General features: G+C 38.5%; 1 non-coding gene across 1 annotated transcript; it reads left to right on the top strand.

Annotated features, from left to right (window-relative positions):
• The first annotated feature begins 12,166 nt into the window (after positions 1 to 12,166).
• LOC148552959 (small nucleolar RNA R71) lies at positions 12,167 to 12,270 on the top strand. Its single transcript, XR_015892555.1, has one exon. It is a non-coding gene; the product is annotated as a small nucleolar RNA R71 (small nucleolar RNA).
• The last annotated feature ends 283 nt before the right edge of the window (positions 12,271 to 12,553 follow it).

Below are 12,553 nucleotides of genomic sequence, written 5' to 3'. Positions count from 1 at the left end.
TATCTTTTCGGATTAAAACTTCATGCTAACTATTTTAACAATGAATGATTCATTCTATGGCAAATCGTAAGTGATTAAACCCTAATCCCTTAGTGATTTAATCTCCTATAACCCTCATCAAACACCACTCCCGTGGTCATTCAATTCAAATTGGAGGGTGAAGTTCAGAAAACTAGTTTATAACACAAAGGCCCTAATCACCCCAATCTTGGCTGAATAGATGTTGCTTATCCCCATCAAGTTGTGTGATTAGCCGTCTAGGAGGAGTGTTTTAAAGCTGTAGTTCAAGCGAGATAACTCTCTCGAGAATCACAAGAACTCATGTAGAAAAGGGTCATGCTCCTGTTCCACCCAATTCATAAGATTAAGAATGAAAATAACACCTTAGAATTGAATCAAACATATATTAAAATAGAAGAAGAATAATCTTAATCCATAGAAATAAATAGAGCTCCTAACTTTAACCAAGAGGCTTAGTTGCTCATAACTTATAGAGAAAATAGGTTTTTTAAAAAGTGCGAAAGGAAGATCATCCTAAACCTAAGTGATCTTTTCCTTTAAATACTAACCTAATAATAAATTCTAGACCTAAAAGATATTATTTTGTAAATAAAAATTACAAACAGAAAATAAAATAAAACTAAGAGGTGAAAAATCCACTTGGAGGCTCAAAGAGGTGTGAAACAGGATGCTACTGGAGTTTAACGCCAGTTTGGGCGTTAAACGCCCAAGGAGGAAGCACATGTCTCTGGTTTGTGCCCCTTGCTGGCATGAAACGCCGGGTGGGCATTCAGCGCCCAGTGGGGATGCTGCCAGCATTTTCCTTTCTTGCTTCAAACTTCTCCAAACTGCTCCGAATTTTACCTAAAATCATAAAAACACAAAAAAACTCAAAGTATCATCCAAAGGTAAATTTTGTACTAAAATCAAGTGAAAATAAATAAAATCTAACTAAAAACAATATAAAAATAACTAGAAAAAGGGTATAAGATGCTCACGCATCACCGAGTTGGAGTAGAAGAACATATGTGGGAGCTCGAATCAAAGATGAGGAAGGACTACCCGCATTTATTTTCAAGTGATTGAATTTTGGGGAAAAAATTCCTAATTAGGTGGGTAGGATGTAAACCCCAGTTATTTAATAAATAATTAACTAATCAATTAATTATGAGCGAAGGAAATTAGAAAATTAAATTTTATAATTTGAAGAAGAAAAAAACATTTAGGATACAAATTAAAATGCTAATCTTAAAGATTTTGGCCCAAAATTGGGCCAACAGACTAAAACGAGTGAATCGGGCCCAATGGGGCCTAGGGCCCACTTACTAACAACCCATTCAGCCAAAGCTTCAGCACATCACCCATCATTTGGAAGTGAAACATGTTGAGAGAAGAGAGAATGAAGAACCAAAACCCTAACTCAATCAAATCCTGAATTCCTCATAACTTTTGATCTGGAGCTCTAATCGATGTACCGTTGGTGGCCACGTGATCAGTTCTTCAATTCTATCTAAACAAAGTGGTAAGGATATCTGAATTTCTTGGTCAGTTCTCTCTTTCATTCTGATTCATATTTTTGGTTGAGTATTGAGAAATTTTGTGTCTTTGGTTATTTAAGTGTTATCTAGCATTGGGTGATTGTTGGGTTTTGCCTCAATCATCAGTGGGCAAGGTAAGAAACCACTAAACCATTGTAAATTATTGAATTAGTGAACTCTAGTGTTAGTTTGTGGTAAATTTTATGAACTAGATTGAATTTCTTGTTGATTGGAGTTAAATTGGTGAATTAGAGTACTTGGAATAAAGCTTTGGTAGCTGGAACTTATTGAATTTGATAGGGAATCTTTGAAACTTGAATTGTGGTGTTTTGGGAAAAATCGGCCAAAGTATGGTTTAGGTTTCTTGTAGATAATATGTAATATTGTATGAAACTAAGGCTAGTTGCCCTTAAGATAGGTTTGAATGGTATGAATTGGTTGATTGATGTGGTTAGTGAATGAATATATGTATATGTATGTATGATCTAGTTGGTGGTAAAATTATGGAATTGAGTTTGTGGGGGATTGTTGATATTAAATATTGATGAGAATTGAATTGGAGAGTTGAATTGAATTGGAGTATGGTTTTTGTCATGGTTTGCTTGATAATGAATGTGATAAATGAATTGGAATTGGTTTGATTAGGCTTGTAATAGTTAAAAATTGATGATTGAATGTTTAAAAGGCCTAAAAATGGTAAGGGAGTGGTTTGAATTGATTTGAATTGTTGAATTGGTTAAAAGTGAGTGTTTGCATAATTAGGTGAAACTAGAATTTTACGAACCCTCAAATTTTGTGGAACTTGTCTTAAATAAAACTTGGGTTCGAGTAGTTTATGACGATTGAAAAATGGACAGAAAATAATTTTTAACGAAAAAGTTATGTGCGTTTGAAGTTTATGGTTAAAAACTGAATTCCGCAAAAGTTGTAGAAAATTAAGGTCATGCGTACATATGATGGGTGTTACAAGAGTGAAAGAGCCTTGTGCGAGTCTTGTGCGCATACCATGTGTATGCACAAAATCAATGTCATGTGTACGCACAACTTGCATTTCAGAAATGTATCTTTTTCGTGCACATTTCACGCGTATGCACGAAGCATGTGTATGCACGAATTCCCTGTTTTTCAATAAATGTTGTTTTCAACTATTTTTTCTTATCTAGCCTGATTTTTCATCTCTATAATCCCCTGTTTAAGATCTGATAGCTAGTTTTTAGGCTTCCGAATAAGAGCAAACATATGGAGGGAGTTAGATTGATATTGAGGGAGATTTGCAAAGTGAACAATTGAATTAATGAGGCAATGATAATGCTGAATGAGATATGATTGATGGAGATGTGATATTGATGAATTATGATCTAAAGATCTAAATAGCATGTGCATTTAAATATCTGAGATACAAGTTTCCCTGGGTAGATGTAGTAGTTCGCCCTCACTTGCTCCAGGTCGAGACTCGATACTCTGTTGATCCTCCATCGCAAAATTTAGCAAGACACTTTAAATTTCCAGATTATTTTCTTAATGAGATGGTAAATGAATGAATATGTATGTGAATAACTCTCAGGGATGTGCGTACACAGGGACTGTCCAGGGTTCACTACCGAACATATCGGGTTTTCCTGTATAACTGACAGATGAGTTCATTGGCCACAGGACAGACATGCATCATGAGCATTTGTATTATTTGTTTGAGTATGCACTTTGTGATTCGGTTTGCCTAATTGAATTATTTGTACCTATATGCTACATGACTTAAATGCTTTACTTATTTTCTTAATTGTGTATTACTTGTATGCCTTGTATATGTTTGCTTTTGAGAGACTCCTTATGCTGGTGGGGGTGATGCTGAGGGTTGTTCCATGATGCGCATAAACTAGTTATGCTACGATTTAGGAAATTGCACGATCGGCAAAATTCCTTCCGGCAAGTGCACCGGTTATCGTCAAGTAAAAACTCACAATAGAGTGAGGTCGAATCCCACAAGGATTGGTTGAGTGAGAAATTCGGATTGGAAGTGTGTTCTAGTTGAGCGGAATCAAGATTTAGATGAGAATTGCGGAATGTAAAATTGGCGGGAAAAGTAAATGACAAGGAATTGAAATGGCGGAATCTTAAATTGCATGAATTAAAGAGCAGAATGTAAATTGCTGAAATTAAAAAGGAATGGGGGTGATTGCATGAATTGAGTTGCAGAATGTAAAGAGAAGATGGAAATCAGAATTGGGGGATTCATTGGGTTATAGGAGATATTGAGATCTCCGAATCAAAACATGTTTATCTCTTCCTCAAGCAATGCGTTCATTGAATTTTGCTTGGCAATCTTATATGATTGGATCCCAATCCCTTGGCTCACCAATTCTCTCTAAAAATGAACAAATTCCCAATCCCTTGGTTTAAATGTTCATAAGAAGAGATGATGCTCGATCACTGATTATACCACACAGTTTCATGAACCACAATTTGGTAGGATTACATGTCACAATATCCATCCAAACCCCAATCCAATTCACTGTGAGAAAGCTTCTCTAGCATGAATCCTCCATTCCTTTCCCAAGGTTCCGAAGGATTCCAATTATGGGTAGTTTCTTTCCCAAGACAACTACCCAATGGAATTAGATCGAGAAGCTTTCTAACAAAATTCAAGAGAAAAGATTGAAGAAGAAGATAAAACTATTATTGATTCATTGAATTACAATAGAGCTCCCTAACCCAATGAAAGGGGGTTTAGTGAGTTATAGCTCTGAATTCAATTACAAAGATATGAAAACTAGCTAAAAGTGAAGGTAAAAGTTCCAAAGTCCCTTTCTAACTTAAATTCTATCCTATTTATACACTTTCTATATTGAGCTTCTGTTGTGTTTCTTGGGCTTTGAGGCCTCTCCATGCTTTCCTTTTGCCTTGGGTTTATGATCCATAATCTTGATGAGGCTGTTGATCCAAATTCTGTAACATTCATTGAGCCAACTTAGTGATAATCAAATAATGACACATGACTCAATAAATTGAGATTTCAAACTCATCAATCCTTCAGGCCCAATCCCATAAACCATGATATTCAATTGGGTTTCATACCAGAATAAGTTTAAGTTAATGTTTGTGCTCAAATACTAACTTAAACCACAATATTTTTGGTCCAGAAACCTTTTCCAAGAGTGGCGTTTAAGTTGCAGTTTAAGCTTAAACTGCAGCTTAAACGCCAGACACTTCCAGTGAGGCCTTTTGTAGAAGCACGTTTAAGCTTCAGTTTAAGGTTAAACTGAAGCTTAAACGTGGAAATGGAAGAAAGCAGCCCTGGAGAGTCATGTAGTCGAACACGTTTAAGCTTCAGTTTAAGGTTAAACTGAAGCTTAAACGTGGATATAGGAAGGGCAGCACTGGAGGTCGAACACGTTTAACCTCCAGTTTAAGGTTAAACTGGAGGTTAAACGTGGAAATGGAAGGAGGCATCCTGGAGGTCGAACACGTTTAACCTCCAGTTTAAGGTTAAACTGGAGGTTAAACGTGGAAGCTTAGAAGGGTAGCCCTGGAGGTGTCGAACACGTTTAAGCTCCAGTTTGAGGTCAAACTGGAGCTTAAACGTGGAAATGGAGAGAGCAACCCTGGAGGAGGAAACTTGGTCGAACACGTTTAAGCTCCAGTTTGAGGTCAAACTGGAGCTTAAACGTGGAAATGGCTCCCTGGTGCTTTTCCCATTCTGGCGTTTAACCTCCAGTTTAAGGTTAAACTGGAGGTTAAACGTGGAACTCCTTCCTGAGTGGCATTATCATTCTGGCGTTTAACCTCCAGTTTGAGGTCAAACTGGAGGTTAAACGTGGAATGCTTCTTTGGTGAGACTTTTCATTCTGGCGTTTAACCTCCAGTTTAAGGTTAAACTGGAGGTTAAACTTCAATTCCAGCATTTCTTAGCCTTCATGATTCTGGCGTTTAAGCTCCAGTTTAGGCTTAAACTGGAACTTAAACTCCACATGTGATATTCAAGCTTCCTTTATTGATTTTGTTGCTTCCTTGCTTAGCCTCTTCTTCCCTAAAATCATCCAAACAAATGCATCAAAGTCTTGCAAAATTTCATGAGAAATCTTCCATTCATAGCATTCAAGTAATATAACTAAAACTCATGAAAATTGCATCAAAATCATATTGTTTGGATGGTTCATTGCTTTGTTATTCTTTTAACCATTTTTGGTTACTTTAAGCTCAAGAAAATGCATAAAACAACTAAAACTAACAGAAAAATGCTAGTGAAACTAGCCTAAGATGCCTTGGCATCACAACACCAAACTTAATACTTGCTTGTCCCTAAGCAAGTCCTGAGTTATTTGAGAAGAAAGTATGAAACAGAAAGCAATTACATTGGCTATATTAGCAAGCATTTGAAGTTCATCAGAAGGGTTTTATGCAGAAAGTTGCAGCATCACTTTTTCATACTTATCAGGTAAGATTATCACTTTTTCATTGCATCCATCAAACACTGCTATGGCCTCTTGTTATTCTTATGTCTTTGGCACTTTTCTCTTCTTTGTTTTTCTTTTCTTTTTCTTAGAGCTTCTTTTGCTCCTTGTTTGCTTAGTGTCATGTGTTGCACAAGCCTTTGGCATTTTCTTTTTCTTATCAGTGCACTACACATATCCACTTTAGGCATTTTAGTTCACATTTCTTCTTGAGACATTGGTGCCCAGCACCTCTTTGTGTGACTAAATGTTTTGTATTTAGGTTGCTCTTGATAATGGACTTTTGGTTGATAATCCCGGGTTAGTTAACCCAAGTTACCAAGTGTTGAAACACTCCTCAGAACCTATTCATCCAAGCATATCCTTAATACATAAACACCACAGGCATTTATCTCAGAAGTTCAAACCATTGGTACCTAGCTTATTTTCTCAATTTTTTTTCTTTTTGGTTGCCCTTTTTCAGTGGCTTTTTCTTCTTCTTTTTCTTTCTTTTTTTCATGGCCAAAGACATTTATTCATCAAGATCCATAGACAGTTTTCAATTTCTACACAAAGAATGATAATTCTACACTCTAATTCCAGTGATCTGACTAAACAATCAAGCATGCATACCACCACTTAATTCTACTTGATTTGTCACTAATTTAGCCAAGTTACTTTTGTTCAAACTTTTCTTTTATTTTCGGAGACAGAACAAGCATGGCAAGCATTTGTTTAAGAAGGTGGAGTTATATCCAAACATCTAGGCATTCACTTTATTCAAAGCAATAAACAGACAAATATACTAAAAACTTCACATTCCAGAAAGATTCAACATTTACAGTTTAAACCAGAACAAGCATGCTTTTGTTTGCCCTTTTTAAAGAATTATCAAGGAACAATACCACCTTGTGAAATTCCTTGTTTTCTCTTTGTTGCCAGGAAACAATTTGATTTCCCTTCTTCTCCTAAATGTTGCTTCATGCTTTAAAATCCTTGTTTCCTTTCCTGCAAAGAGTGATGAAGTTGCTTGCTTCTCAAGCACTTGAGTGGTTAGCTCAACTATGTGTGGGTAAGTATCTGAGTCTTAAGTTGGTGTGTGAACACCAAACTTAGTCTCCCACTTACTTCTCTGTGCTTTGAATCCTTGAGTTCTCTTTGGAATGAAGTTGCTGCTAAGGGTTTTAAGCATTTCTGTGACTGCTTAGAATGGTTGTTCCTCTCATATAATTCAAAGGTTGTTGTGTTCAGTTGATCTTTATGGTGGAACACCAAACTTAGAGTCACACATTCCCCTTTGAATTATTGATCCACGAATTCATTGTTTGGTGTGAAACACCAAACTTAATTCTTTGCAATGCACAGAAATTACTTCACCCTTTTTATTGAAACAAATAAAAGAAACAGCAAAAGGGTATTACCTCAGGTTGGGTTGCCTCCCAACAAGCGCTTCTTTAACGTCATTAGCTTGACGGTCAGCTTCCTCAGTTGAGGTGATATTTAACTTTGTCCTTCTCATCCACATCTCCCAAGTAATGTTTGAGTCTTTGACCGTTCACAATGAAGGTTCGTTGTGACTTTTCTTCCATGATTTCTACTTGTCCATATTTGGAGACCTTGGTGACAAGGAATGGTCCTGACCACCTTGATTTTAGCTTCCCTGGAAATAGCTTCAGCCGAGAATTGTAGAGCAATACTTTTTGTCCTTCTTCAAATTTCCTTGGGGCTATGTTGCTGTCATGCTTCTTCTTTGCTCTTTCTTTGTAAATTTTGGCATTCTCATAAGCTTCCGCTCTGAATTCTTCCAACTCTTGAATTTGCAACATCCTTCTTTCTCCAGCAGCTTTGTTGTCCAAGTTCAAAAGTTTCAAGGCCCAGTATGCCTTGTGCTCCAACTCCAGTGGCAAATGGCAAGCTTTTCCATATACTAGTTGGTAAGGAGACATTCCAATTGGTGTTTTGAAAGCTGTCCTATATGCCCAAAGAGCATCATCTAGCTTAATCGACCAGTCCTTCCTTGAAGTTCCCACAGTCTTTTCCAGGATCCTTTTGAGTTCTCTGTTAGATATTTCGGCTTGCCCACTTGTCTGTGGATGGTATGGTGTGGCTACCTTGTGTTTGACTCCATATTTTAGAAGCAATGCCTCTAATGGTTTGTTGCAGAAGTGGCTTCCTCCATCACTGATGATTGCTCTTGGAACCCCAAAACGGCAAAAAATGTGTTTTCTGAGGAAGTTCATGACTACCTTATTATCATTGGTTGGAGTTGCTATTGCTTCAACCCATTTGGAGACATAGTCTACTGCCACAAGAATGTAATTATTTGAGTATGAGGAGGGAAAGGGTCCCATGAAATCTATCCCCCATACATCAAACAATTCAAGTTCCAGAATGAATTGTTGTGGCATTTCATTTCTTCTTGGCAGGTTCCCCGCTTTCTGGCATTCGTGGCAGTGCTTCACTAATTCTTTTGCATCTTTGAAGATAGTGGGCCAATAAAAACCACACTGCAACACCTTAGCTGCTGTTCTTTCTCCTGCAAAATGTCCTCCATAAGTGGAGCCATGGCAGTCCCATAAGACTTCCCTTCCTTCTTCCTCGGATATGCATCTTCTGAGTATGCCATCGGAACATTTTTTGAACAAGTATGGTTCGTCCCAGATGAAGTATTTGGCATCATTTACCAATTTCTTCCTTTGATGTTTGTTAAATTCCAACGGTAAACTCCCAGTGGCCTTGAAGTTTGCTATGTCTGCAAACCAGGGTGCTTTGTGAATTACCATGAGTTGTTCATCAGGAAAGCACTCATTTATATGTGTGCTTTGTGCGCTTCCTTCTTCACATGGTATTCTTGATAAATGGTCTGCCACCTTGTTCTCTACACCCTTCTTGTCTTTGATTTCAATGTCAAATTCCTGCAACAAAAGAACCCATCTAATAAGTCTTGGTTTGGATTCTTGTTTAGCAAGTAAGTATTTTAAAGCTGAATGATCAGTGAAGACAATGACTTTAGATCCAATGAGATAGGATCTAAATTTGTCAAATGCAAAGACTATTGCCAAGAGTTCTTTTTCAGTGGTTGTGTAATTCCTTTGGTTATCATTCAAGACTTTACTGGCATAATAAATCACATGTACCAAATTGTCTTTCCTTTGTCCTAACACTGCCCCAATAGCAAGGTCTGATGCATCACACATCAGTTCAAAAGGTAAGTTCCAATCAGGTGGGGCAATGATAGGTGCAGAGGAAAGTTTTTGCTTCAAAAGTTCATAGGCGAGCATGCAATTTTTATCAAATACAAAGGGTGTATCAGAGACAAGCAAGTTACTCAAAGGTTTGGCTATTTTAGAAAAGTCTCTAATAAACCTTCTGTAAAAACCAGCGTGTCCCAAAAAACTCCTAACTGCCCTTACATTACTTGGTGGAGGTAATTTTTCAATGAGTTCCACCTTAGCTCTGTCCACCTCAATGCCTCTATTAGAGATTTTGTGGCCAAGGACTATTCCTTCTGTGACCATGAAATGACACTTTTCCCAGTTTAATACTAGGTTAGTCTCTTGGCATCTCTTAAGCACCAAGGCAAGGTGGTGTAGGCAGCTAGGAAAAGAATCTCCAAACACAGAAAAATCGTCCATGAAGACCTCAATAAATTTTTCAATCATGTCCAAAAAGATGGACAGCATGCATCTTTGGAAAGTGGCAGGTGCATTGCACAATCCAAAGGGCATGCGTCTATAAGCAAAAACTCCATATGGACAAACAAATGATGTTTTCTCTTGATCTTTAGGATCAACTACTATTTGGTTGTAGCCTGAATATCCATCTAAAAAACAATAGTAAGCATGTCCGGCAAGCCTTTCAAGCATCTGATCCATGAATGGGAGTGGGAAATGATCCTTTCTGGTGGCTTCATTGAGCTTCCTGTAGTCTATGCACATCCTCCACCCAGTGACGGTTCTTGTGGGTATGAGTTCGTTCTTCTCATTTGGCACCACAGTTATGCCACCTTTCTTGGGAACTACATGGATGGGACTAACCCATGGGCTATCAGAAATGGGGTAGATTACCCCTGCCTGCCATAACTTCATAACTTCCTTTTGTACCACTTCTTTCATGACGGGATTCAATCTTCTCTGAGCTTGAATGGAGGGTCTAGCATCCTCTTCTAACAAGATTTTATGCATGCATATGGATGAGCTTATTCCCTTCAAATCGGCTAGGGTCCATCCAATGGCATCTTGATGAGTTTGTAGCACCTTGATCAATTCTTCTTCCTGTTCTTGGCTCAGGGCAGAGCTAATGATAACAGGGTGACTCTCATCACTACCCAAGTATGCATACTTGAGATTAGGGGGCAATGCTTTGAGCTCAGGTTTTGGTGCTTCCTTCTCTTCTTTCACTCTCTCTGGCATGCTTAGCATGGTTGTTTCAGCAGCCTTGATGTCACTAACTTCAATATCCTTGGTGAACTCCTCCTCTGCCACTTCCTTTATTGTTTCCTCAAAAGTTTCTTGTACTGCAATGTCCACTACATCAATCCTCATGCATTCCCTTAGTGATTCTGATGGATAGCTCATTGCCTTGAATACGTTAAACACCAATTTCTCATCATGTAGTCTAAGAGTGAGTTCACCCTTTTGTACATCTATGATGGCTCCAGCAGTAGCCAGGAAGGGTCTTCCCAGAATTATTGAAGCTTTGGCTTCTTCCTCCATATCTAACACCACAAAATCAGCAGGAAATATAAAATCTCCCACTTTCACCAACAAATCCTCAACTATCCCATGAGGGAATTTAAAAGTTCGATCTGCCAATTGGAGGGCCATTCTTGTTGGTTTGGCTTCCTCAATCTTCATTCTTCTCATCATTGTTAGAGACATCAAATTGATACTGGCCCCTAAGTCACACAAGGCCTTCTCCACCATGACTTCTCCTATGATGCAGGGGATTTGGAAACTGCCTGGATCCTTCAATTTCTGAGGTAATTTGTGCTGAATGATGGCACTGCATTCTTCAGTTAACAACACAGTTTCCTCATTTCTCCAGCTTCTCTTCTTGGTCATCAATTCCTTTAAGAATTTTACATATAGTGGCATTTGCTCTATTGCCTCAGCAAAGGGAATGTTAATTTGAAGCTTCTTGAAAATCTCCAAGAACCTGGAGAATTGGCCATCCTTTTCACTTTTCATCAAACGTTGAGGATAAGGTGCTTTAGGTGTATAAGGCTTCAGGACCTCTTTTTCTTTTTCTTTTGTTGCAGACGGTGTAAAAGATTGTCCTTGTTCTTTGTCTTTCACATTTTCCTTTGCTTCATCCTCTGTGGTTTCCTTTGAGATCTCCTTCAGATTCTTTCCACTTCTGAGGGTTATGGCTTTACACTCTTCCCTTGCAATAGCCTTGGCAGCATGAGAAGCGCTTGTCCCAGGGGTTTGCTTAGACAAATACACAATTTGATTTTCTAGCTTCTGGATGGCAGCTCCTTGGTTTTGCAGGTTAGAGTTTACTTCTTCCTTAAAAGCTTTCAATTCGGTTATGTCTTGACTCATGGTTGCAAGCATTCCTTCTATCCGGTTTAATTGATCTTGAAATTGTTGGTTCGGATTAAGTTGGGTAGGTTGATTATTTTGGCCATGATATGATGGTTGGGGGTAAGTGTTTTGTGTGGCTTGGTATGATCTTTGGTTGGAGTTTTGGTATGTGGAATTGTTATGTTGGTTGTGGTTGTAAGGTTTGTGGTTTTGTGGTTGGGTTTGTTGGTTCCCCCACCCAAAGTTTGGGTGATTTTTCCATCCTGGGTTGTAAGTGTTGGAATGTGGATCATATGATTGCCTTTGTTGGTTTCCCACATAGTTGGCCTCTTCCCAATCACCTCCTTCAATGCTTACTTCCTCTTGATCTTGTGTGTGTATTGCAGCCACTTGCTTTGTTTCTAATTGCCTGGTAAGCTCTGCTAGTTGCTTGGCAAACACCTTGTTTTGGGCTAGAATTGTATCAACATGGTTCAGCTCCATGACTCCCTTAGTGTTGTGCCTTTCTGATGCATAGTAGTACTCATTCTCAGCCACTGTCTCAATCACCTCAATGGCCTCTTCCACAGTCTTTTTCCTGTTCAATGAACCTCCTGATGAATGGTCTACAGCCTTCCTTGATTCATAAGAAAGTCCATCATAGAAAATATGCAATTGCACCCAATCATGGAACATGTCTGGTGGGCATTTCCTTGTCAAATCCTTGAATCTCTCCCATGCCTCGTAGAGAGTTTCACCATCTTGTTGTCTAAAAGTTTGAACCTCGGATCGAAGCCTATTGACCTTTTGTGGGGGGTAGAAACGTGCCAGAAACTTGCTTTCCACCTCATCCCATGTTGTTAGACTCCCCCTTGGGAATGATTCCAGCCACTTAGCTGCTTTGTCCCTAAGTGAAAATGGGAACGAAAGCAGTTTATAGGCATCTTCCTGGACTCCATTGGACTTCACAGTGTCACAAATTCTCAGGAATTTTGTGAGATGTTGGTTGGGATCTTCATTAGCACTCCCACCAAATGAACAATGATTCTCCATAAGTGATATTAGCTGTGGTTTGAGTTCA

The sequence above is a fragment of the Arachis ipaensis genome, chromosome B7 (assembly GCF_059453495.1).
Source record: "Arachis ipaensis isolate K30076 ecotype BB chromosome B7, ASM5945349v1, whole genome shotgun sequence".
NCBI lineage: Eukaryota > Viridiplantae > Streptophyta > Magnoliopsida > Fabales > Fabaceae > Arachis > Arachis ipaensis.
Note: the sequence above shows the minus strand (reverse complement) of the source record. Positions and strands in the feature narration are given on the sequence as shown.